The sequence below is a fragment of the Podarcis liolepis genome (genome assembly GCF_965112155.1).
Source record: "Podarcis liolepis genome assembly, chromosome: 3".
NCBI lineage: Eukaryota > Metazoa > Chordata > Lepidosauria > Squamata > Lacertidae > Podarcis > Podarcis liolepis.
The window spans coordinates 6,438,795-6,455,673 of NC_139557.1; the positions used below are offsets into that span (position 1 = coordinate 6,438,795).

Here is a 16,879-nt window from a genome sequence, read left to right on the forward strand (position 1 = left end):
GTCAACATTGTAACCACAACAGCCCAGAGTTCCCGCCTAAAATAACTGCCGCGGACCTGAGTGAAAACTATCTACAGACCTGAGTGAAAACTATATACAGTATCCCCCTGTTGGCCCAGGGTGAAACTACACTACATAACACCTTTCACCAGAAATTTAATGATTTTCACCCCACAATCAACCTTACAATGAATCAATCTATGCAAGAAATACATTTTTTGGACACTACTATAAAAATACAGGATGGGCGCATAGACACCACCTTATACCGCAAACCAACTGACCGACAAACATATCTACATGCCTCTAGCTACCATCCCAAACATACCAAACAGTCCATTGTATATAGCCAGGCACTACGTTACAGCCGCATCTGTTCCAATTCTACAGACAGAGACTCTCACCTAAGGGATCTACAGCAAACCTTCTCAGAACTAAAATACCCAGCAGATGAAGTTAGACAACAGATCAACAGAGCCAGACTGATACCCAGAGAGAACTTGCTGCAAGACAGACCCAAAAAAGAAAATAACAGAACACCTCTAGTCATCACATACAGCTCCCAAGTTAAAACAGTACAACGCATCATCAGAGATCTACAACCTCTCCTGGACAATGACAGTTCTCTTTCTCAAGCTCTGGGAGGAAGACCTTTCATTGCCTACAGACAACCACCCAATCTTAAACAACTCCTAACCCACAATAATACTACAACCAGACTTAACACAGACACTGGCACCAGAGCCTGCAATAAACCCAGATGCCAACTTTGCTGCCACATACACCTGGACAACACCATTACTGGCCCCAACAACATCACACATACCATCTCGGGACTATTTAATTGCTCATCGTCTAACATTTTGTATGCCATCAAATGCCAACAGTGTCCTTCAGCTCTCTATATTGGACAAACAGGCCAAACCTTACGCCAAAGAATAAACGGACATAAATCTGACATCAAGAATCACAGAACAGAGAAACCAGTAGGAGAACACTTCAATCTCCCAGGACATTCTATACAAGATCTCAAAGTAGCTGTTTTACTACAAAGGAATTTCAGAAATAGACTGGAAAGAGAAGCTGCTGAATTACAACTCATTACCAAACTTAAAACCATGAAAAGACCTGGGCTGAACAAAGACATTGGATTCTTATCTCACTATACATAACTAAACCATTTCTCACCTTCCCACCCCTTGCCTTTTCCTGTAAGACCTACTACAGTCGTTAAGAGTCGTCAAGAGGCTCTCTCAGCTATCTGCCTATCTCCCATTCCCACCACCCTTCTGAGTAACACCCCTCCCCACCTTCTCACTATATAGAAGGATCTGGCATCTTCTGTTTCGGTGTATCTGAAGAAGTGTGCATGCACACGAAAGCTCATACCAAGAACTAACTTAGTTGGTCTTCAAGGTGCTACTGGAAGGAATTTTTTTATTTGTACTTAATACATTTATAGCTTGCTTTCTGTGCAATATACTCAAAGCTCACAACTTCATTTTAAACAATCAAAAACATATTGCAGTGTCAGTGAATCACTGACAATTAAAAATGAAGCAACTGCCAGAGGTTATGTTCAACAGAACTTGATTCCTGGTAAGTGAACACAGGACTGCAACCTTAGAGCATTTTCATAAACGTGTGGTTCATTCCGATTTTTAAAGAGGTAAAATTTGCTTTAGCTGGAGGGTCAGAGGTTCCCCGTTCCTGCCTGTTGCTATTATAGTAAAGAGCCACTGATAGATCTCATCTCCGCGACAACATTCCCTTCCTTTCCATTCTGAGGCTGTAAACCTCTTTCCGTGAAAGAAAATTTAACTTAAATCACTGGATCTAACTACCAAGTAATGAACATGGTTGGAACTGCACTGCAAAGGTGAAAAAGGTACCAGCTTCAATGTCCAGGATCTCCAGGTAGAACTTGGAATGTCCTCTGCCTCAGACCCTGGAGAGATGCTGCCAGTCAGTGAAGACGATTCTGGGCTAAATGGACCAATGGTCTGAGGCAGCTTTCTATGTATTCTGTGTTTCCTGCCTTTCCTTCCTTCTATCTTTGATCAGGAAACAGTAAACCACACCCGCTAAATTTATGCCACTTTCTGCAGCAGCGACATCAAAATTACATAATATCTTGACCTTACAAGGAGTTGAACAATGTAGCTGTTCAACTGTTTCTCATAAGTTTATCAAATGGCAATGTAGAGCTTTTGTTTATTCTAAAACTCCAAAGGTATGTCCAACTGTGTACGTCCGTTCTTCCACAGTTCTAGAGATTCCATCATTTGAATTCCTTCCTCCTGGGAACTATCTTCCCTTAAGGTGAAGATTGATCAACAGCAATTAAAAGGTAAAGGGACCCCTGACCATTAGGTCCAGTTGTGGCCGACTCTGGGGTTGTGGTGCTCATCTCGCTTTATTGGCCGAGGGAGCCGGCATACAGCTTCCGGGTCCTGTGGCCAGCATGACTAAGCCGCTTCTGGCGAACCAGAGCAGTGCACGGAAACGCCGTTTACCTTCCCGCCAGAGCGGTACCTATTTATCTACTTGCACTTTGACGTGCTTTTGAACTGCTAGGTTGGCAGGAGCAGGGACCGAGCAACGGGAGCTCACCCCGTCGCGAGGATTTGAACCGCCGACCTTCTGATCGGCAAGTCCTAGGCTCTGTGGTTTAACCCACAGCACCACCCGCGTCCCCCAACAGCAATTAGCAGGAGATAAACTTTAGTTTCATGTGAAGAAAAAACTACCTGCTGATGTATGCATATCAAACCTATGTTAAAGGCACAAGAAAATGAAAGGCCTGCTCTTTGCCTGGCCAGTTGGCAACCCTATGCAGCTCAGAACATCAGAGTACATCTCATTATTGTTTCTGAAAGGTACAAAATTTCATCACCCAGAAGACATGGCTATTTCTGGAGGGAAATACCTGATCATAATATAAATATTCCATTGTTCGCTGTAATAACTGTAGGAAATACTATGAAATATCAAATGGAAGCTGTTGTAAGAGACTCCAAACTTGCTAGTGTGTGAATTTGACCACTAAATTCAAGCTGGCGGCGGGGGGGAGGGGAGCTAAGTGATGATTATGCAGATGCCGTGGGCCCCCAACTTCCATTGGTCCCAGTCTGTCTGGCCAAGAGTCAGGAATGATGGGAGTTGGAGTCTAGGTACAGCTCCAGGACTGTAGGTCTACCCCCACCCACCTTATTTACACCAAGCAGCCAAATATTTGGTGGCAAGTCCCCCACTTTCCAGCATATTTGAATTACGGTAGATGATAAAGCATCTATTCATTAAGCTCTGTAATTGCCAATATCACCACAAACGGAGCTCAGCTTTAACTAGCAAACTGTTGAATATGCAAGCTCAGCTTGCAGCATAGTTGCCAGTCCTCCCATTTGCTTAATGAGAAAGCCTCAACTTCTGTAGTAGGAAGGTTAATAGTAACTGCTCTGAATCTTGTCCCTGGAGGCGACGCTCTCTCTGTATGTCACAATGCAGTGATGTACATAGCCAAGGGACAATCAAGCTTAAAGCTCCACTGTTCTAATCATCTATTAACTAGCCCGTCACATTCCCTTTGGTCTAGTTTCTATTATGTACTCCTCTTGATACTTGCTGTTAAGTCTCAGCAATGCTAATGGGAATTGTACAACTGGGAAGACTAAACAACTGAGATTTCAAGAAGTAGTAATGACCTAATACCCAAGTAAACATATTTTGTACGAGATACTCATTATACCAAAGAACGGGGGTGGGGTGGGGGGAGGCTTCTAATACCTTTGCTGCCATAGCACCCTCTGCATCTGCCAAGAGGGCCAGAATGGGAAAGTCCTGAGCATTGAGGAAGCCCTGGTCTGAAAGGAAAAAGCAAAGGCAGAAGCATGCGGGCAGCCACTCACGTTGCCATGTCAAGAACACCCCATGCCTCCCAAATGACCAGGGTCTTAATGGGCTAAACAACCATGGGCAAAATGCCAATGCCAGTTTGTATGCACTGCAACGCTTCAACAGTAAAATTTGGACCCATGTTACAGTCAGGATCTCCGCTCGGCCAAGCTGATAAAGCTCATTTTCTTCCCCCGAGTCCTTCAGAATCGCCTCCCGACGTGTTTAACGACCTGAGCCTTTGAAAAGGCCTCAGGCACATTCTTCGGCAGAGTTTCCAGCACAGGAAAGAGACGAGAGGTTTGGGCTACATTGCAAAGAGTTTTATTTCTAAGCTACGCAGACAGAAAAGACATCCTCTCTCCTTGAAAGCAGAGAGCAACTGAACAAAGGAACAAAGGAAACAGGAAACCACTAACGTCACATCCCGTCTCCCGTCTCCTGTGAGACTTCCAACAGTCTGGAAGGACTCTGGAATATAAACAGAGTCCTGTGATTCCAAGCAGCTGCTCAGTGGCAAAACAGAAAGTAACAGTTACGGCGTACTAGTGTATAGTGTCAGATCAGATTAGGTGGTGCTGCCACGGTGGCACATCCCGTGGACAAGACTCCCCCCCCCCCACCTGCAGGCCTCAGACAATCTCTGCATGGGCCTGGACCATGGGCCTAGAGCGGCAACTGAAATATCTGTGGCCTTGAGGGACGCTTCCATCACTTCCTGCCTCTGCTATCTGGGCCAGGAACTCAGTGAGAAAGCACTGACTTGTCAGACTGAACATCCTGCTGCTTGGACAGCCATTTCTGGACTGGGGGAAACATACATATTCTTGTTGCAATTATGGACATTGTCATGCTGTCTATTGCTGGGGCAGGGGGAGTTCTCAGCCCAAGGACTGCATGTCCTTTTGGGTGGCTTTCTGTTGTTGTTTTTTTAAAGTGATATTTATTAAATTTTACAGACCATATAAAATTACAAAATTAAAAATAGGAAATAGAAAAAAGTAACAATAATAAAAGAAAAAGAAATACAAAAATACAAAGACAAAATACATAAAAAGTAAAAAAAAGAAAAACGTTAGAAAAAAGTCCATATTTTCATATCTTATATTTCACTTGTTTCCCGACCTCCTCACACACCCCTTTTTTGTATTCCAGTTCACATGGTTAATTCAGCAAATCCTTACCCTCTATCGTTTATCTTCACTTAATATCTTAACCTATTATATCTATATATTTCCAATCATTGTCAATCCATATTTACATATTCTTGTTAATCTTTTTACCAATACCGCTTATTTTCAATCCTACATCCCTTTAACATTCATTAATTTTACAGTATTTCTGCAAGTAATATTTAAATTTCTTCCAGTCTTCTTCCACCACCTCTTCTCCTTGATCTTGGATTCTGCCGGTCATTTCTGCCACTTTTGGGTGGCTTTCTGGGCTTTTCATGCTGGTGGCAGACACAGCCACAGGCAAAAGCGGGCGGAACAACAACTGCGATTTTTATCTTTCTATAGTAGGCTAGGTTCTACACACACTCACACGCCCCTCTGTATCCGTCACCCAGGTAAGCAATACACATTTTCAGAGTTCAAAGCTACATTGCAGCCAAGTCAAGGAGGGATATGGCCTGGGGAGAATTAAAGGGGCTGACAGAGATGCCTGAAGGCCCATATTTGGCCCCCGGGTTTCAGGTTCCCCACCAATGATTTTACTTACTTACTTATTTACTTATCTACCTACAGTATTTTTCTGTGTATAAGACAATGCTTTTCGCTTAAAAAAAACTAGGCAAAAATTGGGTGTCGTCTTATACACAGATAGTGAATGCAGAGGGGGGGGACGTGCGATTAATGGCAGCAGCAAGCAGGAGATTGGCAGCGGCGATTGGTGGTTGCGGCAAGGCCTGCTGGCGATTGGCTGTGGCTGCGGCAATTGGGCAGGTGATTGACGGCTGTGGCGAGGTGTGCGATCGGCAGTGGCTGTGGCAAGCAATCGGCAGTGGCAGGAAGGCGGGTGAGCGATTGGCGGAAGTGACCTCCCCCACCCCACCCCTAAAAAGCTAAACAACTTAATTTTTTAATTTTGGATTAAAAAAGAAAGGGGGTCGTCTTATACAGGGGGGTGTCTTATAGACGGAAAAATACATACATTGCATTTATATCCTACTTTTCCCCCTGCAAGGAGCTCAAGGTGGCATACATGGTTCTCCCCAGTGGCGTAGCGTGGGTTGTCAGCACCCGGGGCAAGGCAAGTAATTTGCGCCCCCTAACCCGTGGATTTGCGCCCCCTAACCCTAACCCCCAGATGTTGCGCCCGGTGCGGCCGGCCCCCCCTGCACCCCCCACGCTACGCCACTGGTTCTCCCCCTCTTCATTTAATCCCAACAAGCCCTACGAGGCAGGGTTAGGCTGAGAGGCACTGAGCAGTCTCTCAGAAAGTTCATTTAGTAGGCAGAGTATATATAATCCGAAGAAAACAATAAGCCCCCCCCCCGCCCCGGTTTATGTGTTGAAAAATATGACATATGTATTCAGTTCTTCCCTGTATAATAGATGTCTTCATTTTAGCCTCGTATTATGAGAAACCACAAGAGTTGGAGAAAGTTGAACTCAGTCTTATTGATTTTGCCCTTTCTGCTTTGCGCTACCATCGTAATCACTTCCTCTTTTGGTAAAGTGAGTATGTGGCATGTAGTCACACGGGACCCAAGAATCGGCTGGAGGAAGACAGTTTTAAGGAGGCTTCTGCAAATGGAATGACCTCTGAAGTTTTCAGGAGAGGGTTTTAAAACACACCACCTTTACCCCCTCCGCCCAAAATAAATCTCATTAGCAAATTAGCCGTTAATTCCATCTTTTTATTACAATAATTCTTCAGCTGAGCTTTCTTTCTTATCTACTAGCATTACATGGAATTCAGAACATTTCAACCAAAGAGGAACACCCTAGTCTAAGAGACACTAAGGAAGAACTTCCTGGCCTGGAGGTAAACTAGGAGGAGACACTCAAATTTGAGATGGGTGTGTTGATGCGTGAAAAAAGCACTGTGTTGTGCCGTGACTATTAGGCCGTGACTATAAGGCAGAACACATGAGGCAGAAATCATTTACATCTGAGCACAGATATATTTACCATGAAGAACAATTTGCCCTTCCAGTACTGGAAAATGGATTCCGAAACACGTTGTGCTTGAAAGGTAGATGTAGTGAGTATTAACAATTCAACAAGAACTGCAGAATGTCCTAGTGTGCCCAATAATGGAGCAATTTGTCATGTACTAACTGCATTCTGGACCAGAATAGATGCTATGGAGCAAACATGCTTGTTTGGTCATGAGTCTGTCATCTACATTTAAAGCAAAAGGGGGACATGATGTTAAGGGGAAACCGAACCTTTTCCCATTTTGCTTTCTCACTTCACACATGACCTGATTCACTTCAGATATGCGAAATGTGTGCCTGAAGCGACATAATGCAGAAAGTAAGGTGGGGAAGAGTTCAGTTAACGGCATCTGCAACCACCTTATGTTGTGAAAATAAGATCTCCAAACCAATCTGTGAAGAAGCATGGCTTCCCAATAATGTCTACTTTGAACTCCTTGGGAACATTTAATCAACCAGGAAAACATATTAAAATTTGGGGTTACAGATGGTACATTGCAATTAATTGTAGCAGAACATATAAGGACAGTCAGTATCTCTATTGCGATGCAGAAAACACACACACTCCTACACATTATGCCCTTACTTTCATTACAGGTTCAGAAATATCCAAGACACTGTATAAATGCATTTGATACATACATAAAACAGATTAACAAAACCACTGGTTTCCAGGAATCTTATTAGTATATTGCTCGCCAGTACACAGATCAATGCAGCAAATCAATTTCATACCAAGGTTAAAAGTAAATACAATCCAAAGCTTGTTTACTCAGAAGTAAACCCTATAAAAATCAATGGGGCTTACTCCCATGTAAGGATAGAAGAAACTATCAATTTTAGTTCCTTCAGTTTCTCACTGTTCCAATAGTAAATTCAATTCTCTGTGTTTCTGCATCAATTTGCAATTTTAAAAAAATCCTCATGAAAATTCTTCGACACTTTCTTCTAATAAACACATTTTGGTATGCAGTTTTGACTAATGTACAGATATTTGCAAGCAATATAATCCTAATGTAATGCATTTTTGTATGTTATTTTTACTAATATATTCGTTTTACACAACACCCCCCCCATATATGCATTGGCTGGATTGAGAACGGCATTGTAAAATTCAGATGAATTTTGAAGGTTGGCTATGTTTTGGTTCTCGTACTGTTTCAGAAAATGTACATTTGATAAATTTGGCTTTAAATGCAAACTGAATCAAATTTCTCCCCCAACCCTATTCCCAGATAAGTGGGGTTTAGATTGTAGCCTAAATCCATAACAAAGGCAGAGAAGCCAAATCTGATTCATAAGGTATTTGAGTTTTGCTGTTTTTGGGACCTGTAAATGCATTCATTTCATGTAATCCGAGACGTGAAACGAGGAATGGCCTCACGCAGAATCCATTTTCAAGGAAAACTGCACTTATACACTATATAAAAATTGTCCAAGTTTTACTATTAGACACCCCACAATTCTAGTTCAAACCATAGAAAGTAAACATCAAAAAATCATGACGACATCACTTGAAAACAATTTATGGCATTATGAAAAAACAACAACAAAAAGCATGCTAGCCGAGTCCTAAATGAGAAGCAGCTTTGTTTGTATAGCATTTAATGGGCCCCAATGGGAGCAGGAACAGCTGTGTAAAGCTTGGTTGTCCAATTTTTCCTCTGTATTTACATGTTACCCTTGTTTTATGGGTCGAAAATGCCCAGGGAGTCTACAGACACGCAGTCTGATTATTCACAGATCTCAACATACTGGGTTTATAAAACGGCATCTGGGCTGCGCAGTAAGCATGAGTTCAAACACCAAAAACCAAAGAAAGAAAGAACATAAGGGAAGAAACTGAACATTGTTATCCTGAGGTTGATTACTATGGGGCCAAGAAGGCAACTTCTATTATATTTTAATCTGTTTCGTGTGACTAAGAAAATGTGTGTGATTCCTACCCTGGGAAGTAAAAGGAGGCAGGAAACACTGTGTAGCTTTAAAACAAGCCATGTTGACTGGAGTTGGAGTCCCAGTAATGGCTGGCCATAGGTTTCCTACCCCTAAAAGAGACTTATAATTTTTATGTCACTGATCTTCCTAAGGGACGCTGCATACATATACTCCAGTTATATTTGCTCTTTTATATCCTTAAGTGCCAACCTTGCAATTCGAAAGCATGTCAAAGTGCAAGTAGATAAATAGGTACCACTCTGGCGGGAAGGTAAACGGCGTTTCTGTGCGCTGCTCTGGTTCGCCAGAAGTGGCTTAGTCATGCTGGTCACATAACCCAGAAGCTGTACGCCGGCTCCCTCGTCCAATAAAGCGAGATGAGCGCCGCAACCCCAGAGTCGGTCACGACTGGACCTAATGGTCAGGGGTCCCTTTACCTTTACCTATCCTTAACTGTATGGCTGGCAAAGATATAGAATTCTAAGTTCTATGAATCAGTGATGCCTTTGGGTCCACAAAGGCATCCGTTTTATGCAACTCACGGAGTGGAATTTACCTAAATAGAGCATTTGCCACAAAGAGAATGAATGGTAGCAGAGACACATAATCAGTGCAAGCCTGATGAACATAAAGAGGGAGGACTTGGTGTACTAGGGCAACTATTAAAATGTCAATCCAATAAAATAACACTGTGTCCCATGTTGACTGATAATTTAAAAGGAACATTAAGTAAGCATTTCTGCTTAACTTCTGGCCTCTATTCATATCTGCACCTGTAGAAACAAGCCAAGGGGATGGGTGGGCAAGGAAGTAGAATTTCAGCTAAAATTTAGGGCGTCTGCTTTCTACTCCTCTGCATCTGTAGGGGAATTCTAAGTTCCCATAAAGGTAAAGGTAAACGGCGTACAGCTTCCGGGTCATGTGGCCAGCATGACTAAGCTGCTTCTGGCGAACCAGAGCAGCGCACAGAAACGCCGTTTTACTTTCCCGCCGGAGTGGTACCTATTTATCTACTTGCACTTTGATGTGCTTTCGAACTGCTAGGTTGGCAGGAGCAGGGACCGAGCAACGGGAGCTCACCCCGTCGCGGGGATTCGAACTGTCAACCTCCTGATTGGCAAGTCCTAGGCTCTGTGGTTTAACCCACAGAGTTAAGTTCCCATACTGGAGGTCAATAATAAGAAGGTATGAATCAATAAGCATTTATTGCATGTCCCCTATGCAGAAGTCGCTACAAAGGATTCAGTTGCAAAACAAGCATAGATATAGCAACCTAAAATCATAAAACCAACCCCTTCATTATGTTAGTTCAACACAGAAAGTATATTTTAGTGATACTAACCAATTAGCAGTTTACACCTTTTGACATGCGCAGTTAGTCTCATTTGTTGCTACCCTATTTTACATCGTCAGCTAGGCACAAGTGCTTAATCTACAATTCTCTTTGAAGCTGCTACAGCATTTGTTGCATTCTCCATCTCCTGATGTTTCTAATGTTTTCTGTAACATAGCTTGCCTACTCCCTTTCAATCATGTCAAATATGGCCTTGTTTTCTTTCCACCCAGAAGTTTCTCTTCAATGCAACTTCACTAAACAATTTAACAATTTTGGCTCCCACACATCTTTCATTGAAGGTCTGCCCCAAGTTGTTGAATGGAACCTAATAACTTTGCATGGACTGCAGCATTAAGGTACAGTCCCACATAGTTTACTACATTCAAATCCCATTGAAACTGACGGGGAGTAAACATGTGCTGGACTGTAGTCCTCATGGCCATTTCAGTGGTCTTGTATGCAAAAATAAATAAATCACACACCTAGGAAAGCAAGTCCAATCTTAAACTGTGATCTAGGACCAGTTTTAGGACATTGGATGCATTTGAAATAATTTCAGTGGACAGGCTCTGGGTATTTTGGTGACCAAGCAGGAGCCAAACCAAGAACAATAGGACAGGCACCAGAGCATAGCTGTCAGCTTGCAGATTTGAAAATAAGGGACCAGCAACCTCGGAAATAAGGGATCAGCAGCCAAAATAAGGGATTTTCAGAGCACAGGTATGTTCGACTTCTGAGCCCCTCCGAGCCAAAGGCAGAAAGCCCAGCCAGCAGCCAAACAAAGCCTCAAGCGGTGGTTCCCACAGCGCAGCAACCCGGCAAAGGGGATGCAGCAAGGAAAACCACCGTCACTTCTCCGCTGGGAAGCGCTGAGCAAAGGCGAGTCCCCAGGCAATGCGGCCGTTTGATCGGCACAAGGCATGCAAGCTCCACCCCCAGTCATTCTTAGACTCCTTATTGGGTGAGCATCACAGCCAAGCAACACCGTTGGAGCCTCCCTCCTCCCTGGTTGGCAGGAAGGGAGGGAGAGGAGCTGCTTCCTTTGAAACCCGGGAAATTTAAGGGACATTATCAATAAGGGACAGCAGCGGGACACGGCGCTGGGATAAGGGACTGTCCCGCCAAATAAGGGACGGTTGACAGCTATGCACCAGAGTCTGCATTTAGCATTTAACGCAGCAGACCAACATATTTCACAATATCCTGCCTCATTTTGGAAACCTTGTATCACCAAGGTGATATAAACTGTATTGGTAGCCCTAATGCACCTAAGGTACTGTACATGTCAGCAGAGGAGCCAGAGGAATATAACCCCCTTAATTTCCCAAACTTTTCAGCAGCCTTCAAAATGTATTTGTTTACTTTTATTTATTTTTCACCTTCCCTCACGGAATTCTGCTCTGGTACAAGCCTACCCATACAGAGTGATCACCTGTGGATGCCATCCTCCAGCTTCTCCTCTCACCTGGGTGCTGATGAGAGGAAAAGGCTTTCATGGGGGTACTCTGCTTGTGGAAAGCTCTTGCCATAAAAGTTTGCCTGGTGTCTACTTTGATGTATTTTCCAGGTCCACTGAAGACCTTTCTGCCCAGGCCTTTTAACTCATTATTATCTGTTCTAATTACACTGCTTTTATCAGCCATCTTTGGACTTGATTGTTGGTTTATTATGCAGTGTGTTCCGTAGTTTGTTCTAGCTGTTTTATTTGCCCGCAAAATATTTTGTATTGATGTGTGGCATATAATTTTTTTTTACATATATAAATCAAGAAGAAAAACTTGCTCCATGCCCAAATCTTGCTTAGCCAACTCTAAAGAATGTTAACATCTCTCTATGCTGGTTGTCAGGAGACGGGTACACTAAACATGGAATTATAATAAACATTAGCCCAATGTTTGTGGAGCTTCAAAAATGGCTCACACTGTGAGCCTTTCCAGACCATTTAAACATTGTAGGAGTTGCATAATTCCTGCACTATGTTGCTTAAGGTCGGTGACTAAGATGGCAAAAGAACATTTATATGTTCTTTCTTTGATCCGCTGTCACTGCTAGTTAATTGTAGCCTGCAATATATCAGGCATGCAAGTCCAAATTATTCAGCACCTACTTTTGCTTTAAAATCTAACAGTTATGCTGGAAAAGATGGCAAGTAAAGGAAATGTGGATTAGAATGGGATTTTAAGTGGGGGCTGGTTTAAAATAGAAAATACCGGTAATTCCCGTTGAAATGGAGGTGGAAGTCATAAAGAGAAAGAAGATTTACAAAACTAGATGGAACGCTTTGTACATTTTTAGCACACTGTTGAATCAGCCCTGGTGCACAACGGCTAGAAGGTTTAACGATTTCAGTGATATAACTGACTACACTGACTACTAAATAAATATCTAGTTATGATAATAGTACAGGGAGTTCAAGGGACCTGGATTTAGTTCTAATGAATCATGGGAAGGAGGCCAACTACTGCAAAGCAAACACATATACAAACACCAACCTAATTGTTTGGGTACTGCAACAGTGCAGCAGCAAATTTGTGGAATATCACTTGCTCTAGTGAACGGAAAATACTGCACAGAAAAAGAATCACAGCATGAAGACACCATAGCTCAGCTGTACTGAAAAACTCCAGGGCCCCCAGTAAAGCACCATGCTCAATTCAAAGCTCTTGTCTTGATGGTTAAAGTCCTACATGGCTTAGAACTGAAATACTGTACCTGTCTTCTTTCACATCATTTTGTTGTTGTTGTTGTTTTGTTTCTTACTGCTTTGTTAGACACTCTGACAATATAATATTGGCACAATGGACAGTACAGTGGTGCCTCGCAAGACGAAATTAATCCGTTCCGCGAGTCTCTTCGTCTTGCGGTTTTTTCGTCTTGCGAAGCACGGCTATTAGCGGCTTAGCGGCTATTAGCAGCTTAGCGGCTTTAAGAAAAAGGAAACAAACTCGCAAGAACTCGCAAGACGTTTCGTCTTGCGAAGCAAGCCCATAGGGAAATTCGTCTTGCGGAACGACTCAAAAAACGGAAAACTCTTTCGTCTAGCGAGTTTTCCGTCTTGCGAGGCATTCGTCTTGCGGGGCACCACTGTATGGTGCAGGGGCTGCAGACAGGGTTGGAGTAGGCAAGGTGATCCCCTTTCCTCTGAGAATATGCAAGGAAGTATTTTCTGTTCCCACGTATGGCCCAAAGCCTGGGGCTGCAAATGAACATCAGGCAATTAGTGTGACAGCACACACCAATAAATGTTTACTTGGAAGCAAATCCCATTGTGTTCAAGGGGGTTTTTACTCCCCAGGGAGTGTGTTTAGAATTACAGCCTTCTTTCAACAATATAGATGGATAAAATTATGATTTACAGAACAGTTCTATTGTACTATATTTTATAAATAACCATGCGGGGGTGGCAACTATTATGCTTATTTCATGTGTGGTTAAGAAAGCGAAAGAGGTAGCGATTTACCAAACTCATCCAGAGTTGCTTTGTTTGGGTAGAGATTGGAATACAACTCTAGGTCCCAATTTAGGATTGCATCTCTTTGACCACATGCAGTAGGTTTCGTATATTTGCCAGGAACAAGGTGGAGTTGGAATTCTCTATACATAATGCACTATACATCCATAAATCAATGGTTAAGGTTACACAAAGCTCACAAGCCATCTTTAATTACACTGACAGCCTACTTACTGTAGCAATAACTTATTCTTTGAAACATAAAAAATGAACTACAGACCCTCATCCATTACTCTGGAACCTGTTTCAATCATTACATAGAACGCCAAGATCATAAACTAAAAATGCCCCCACTATACTACTGTTTTCCCAATGTCCTCATCAAACATAGAAAGATAAAAATAATGTGACTAGGCATAAAAATACCTGGCTATTGCAGAAGTATTAAATTTCAAATAGATGCCCTACTATAGTATTACTAAGTATTAAATTTCAAGTAGGTGCCCTACTATAGCATGATCTGGAAGCATATACTATGTCCTCCATTAATATACTATTATTCTTCCTCTCCTTTACCTGTAAGCTTACCGTAATTTGAGACTTAATGTGGGGGTTTTTTTGTCTCAATACTTAGAAAGTAAAAAATCTTTCCACATTTGCTATTTCCTCGTGAACATACTTTTTAAAAAAAACAATATTTGGGGGCAGCTGTATTCTCAGTTTTGGGGGATCAAAACTCTTTTCCTGGACAGCGACCCATACTGAATAAAGCAACAATACTATACACAAGTTATCTGGCAGTAAACTCAATTGGACTCAGTGGGACATACTTCTGAGTAGGCATATATGGGTTTCCACTGTAAAATCTTTTGAACAGTAGTCTCAGATTTGGAGTGGTATACTTGCCTTTTTCAGAATTATAAACCCTGGGGTTATATTTCCCATTACTACCTGTAAATGAACAAATACTTTGACACAGCTGGAAATCCTGGCTTGTTAGAGTTTAGGTATACCTATCATATATTTATTATGATTACGATATTATTACAATTTATGACCCACTCTTCACCCTACAGTCCTAGGGCAGTCTACGATAATTAAAATACAATATTACAAACAGTTTAAAACAACTTAAAATTACAGATATAAAGCACATTTGCTGAAGGGTGCATACAGATGGTGCTACCCTCCAAGCTTCTAAGGGTGGTGGAACAACCAAGAAGGCCCCCTCTACTGATCTGAGTACACAAGAGGATGTGTAGGGAAGGAGCAGTATTTTGGGTATTAGGGGCCTGAGTTGCTTAGGGCCTTAAACAATAACGTAAGTACCTTGAATTGGGCCCAGGAATGAGCTGGCAACCAGTGCAGCTGTTTAAAATGTGGGTTATATGAGCTCTGAACAGAACCCCAGCCAATATTCTGGCCACTGCATTGTGGACTAGTTTCTGAGTCACCTTCAAGGGCAGTGCCACACAGAATGCATTACAATAATCTAATCTGGAAGTTACAGAATGCAAATAGAATGCATTACAATAATCCAATCTGGGGTACAGTGGCCTAGTCATCTCAGCCCCAAAAGGGGCCGTAGCAGGTGAACTAGCCAGAGCTGATTTCCTGTGGAACTTAATATACTGCTATATTTTCTCCAACAGTAGAAGAATGGCAGATGAAGATGTTGGACTTTTTGGAGCTGGCTGACCTGACTGGAAGAATCCGTGATCAGAAAGAGGAGGAATATCAAGAAGAGTGGAAGAAATTTAAGGACTATTTAGCTAGATATTCGAATATAACATACCGGTAAGTAGAATCACTTGTAAGTACCAAATTGGCCTAGGATTAAAATATCTTGAAATTTATAACATTATGGACTGAAAATATTATGAAAAGGAAGGAAGACAGAAATTTGAATAAGTAAATTTTATTGGAAAATAGATATTGGAAAACTGTTACAATGAGATTTATTGAAATTCAGTTAGGAGGGATTTGAGGAAGTCACTTAACAATGTAAACTGAATTGGACCTTTAACAGTTAGGTTTTTATATGTTTGTTTTTATTTCTAATACTGTAATGTTTTTTTTCTTTTTGTGTGTTTGTTTTAAATTTGGGAAATTAATAAACAAACTGAAAGAAAGAAAAATATTTTCTGACAATGCCAACCCCCAGCCTTGGCCAATATCCTTTTATGATTATCCCATTCAGTGATGGTTCTGTAAAACTTTCTGTAATGGTAATGGTTCTGTAAAACTAGAATTAAAAGCTTCCTATTTGTGATCTTTGCCCCTGTAATTACTTCTTGTTCAGCAACCACAATATTACTAAATAATTGTTTTTCGTTAGCCAATTCAAATTCTCCATAGTTTTCCAATTTTTTTGTTTTTGTGTTAAGATAGGTAGATAGTGTTTAAAATTTACAAGGCGAAGAAAAAAGTTAATTTGAAAAAATCAGTAATTGCCTTTTGGTAAGAACAGGAACTTACCAAATAAGGGACAATATGGTAATGCTATATTCCTGCTCAACAGGAAACAAATACAGGATAGAAATCATAGGGAGAATGTTTATAGATAATCACACTACAGTATAACCCTAAATAGCTACCATAACACTTCACCAGTCCGTACTAGTGTTGCAATTGCATTTTAAACTAGGCTTTAAAAAAGATGGGAAGACAATACAGAAAACAATGATATGCAACATGTTGGCAACAATGCCTGTATTCTTCTTTACAAGTGAGTGCATGAAGATAGCAATTCCAGATTAAACAGATAATATGGAAGCAACATTGTTTCCTCATTGTAAATAAAAACGGTTGCTTGTTAAAACCATTGCCTCTCAATGGCCTTTCTTCTCAGATTTATTTGGGAAGACTAACACTGAAAATTATTTTGGAATGTGGTTTTGATTCCCCCCCCACCATGGAAAACATCTATTGTTGACTGTAGACAGATTCAGAGAATGTGACAGCAAATAATCAAGATTTTACTTAACAGGCTTGCTCTTTTGCAGATAAAGTGGCAACAGTGAAAGAAATGAGATTCTAAGCATCAGGAATACAGTGGTACCTCGGGTTACATATGCTTCAGGTTACATACGCT

At 41.6% G+C, this 16,879-nt stretch overlaps 3 long non-coding RNA genes across 3 annotated transcripts in view; 2 read left to right on the forward strand and 1 right to left on the reverse strand.

Moving 5' to 3' along the window:
* The window catches only part of LOC310703239, a 220,635-nt gene that overhangs the window by 73,050 nt on the left and 130,706 nt on the right, over positions 1–16,879 (reverse strand). Inside the window, exon 2 of the long non-coding RNA XR_014524029.1 lies at positions 13,139–13,418. This is a non-coding gene — a long non-coding RNA (uncharacterized lncRNA). The remainder of the gene's footprint in view (positions 1–13,138; positions 13,419–16,879) is intronic.
* The window catches only part of LOC310703217, a 122,903-nt gene that overhangs the window by 56,974 nt on the left and 49,050 nt on the right, over positions 1–16,879 (forward strand). The gene's annotated exons all lie outside the window — the stretch shown is intronic.
* On the forward strand, positions 5,325–16,057 carry LOC310703237. Its single transcript, XR_014524027.1, has 3 exons — positions 5,325–5,464; positions 6,803–6,885; positions 15,438–16,057. It is a non-coding gene; the product is annotated as an uncharacterized lncRNA (long non-coding RNA).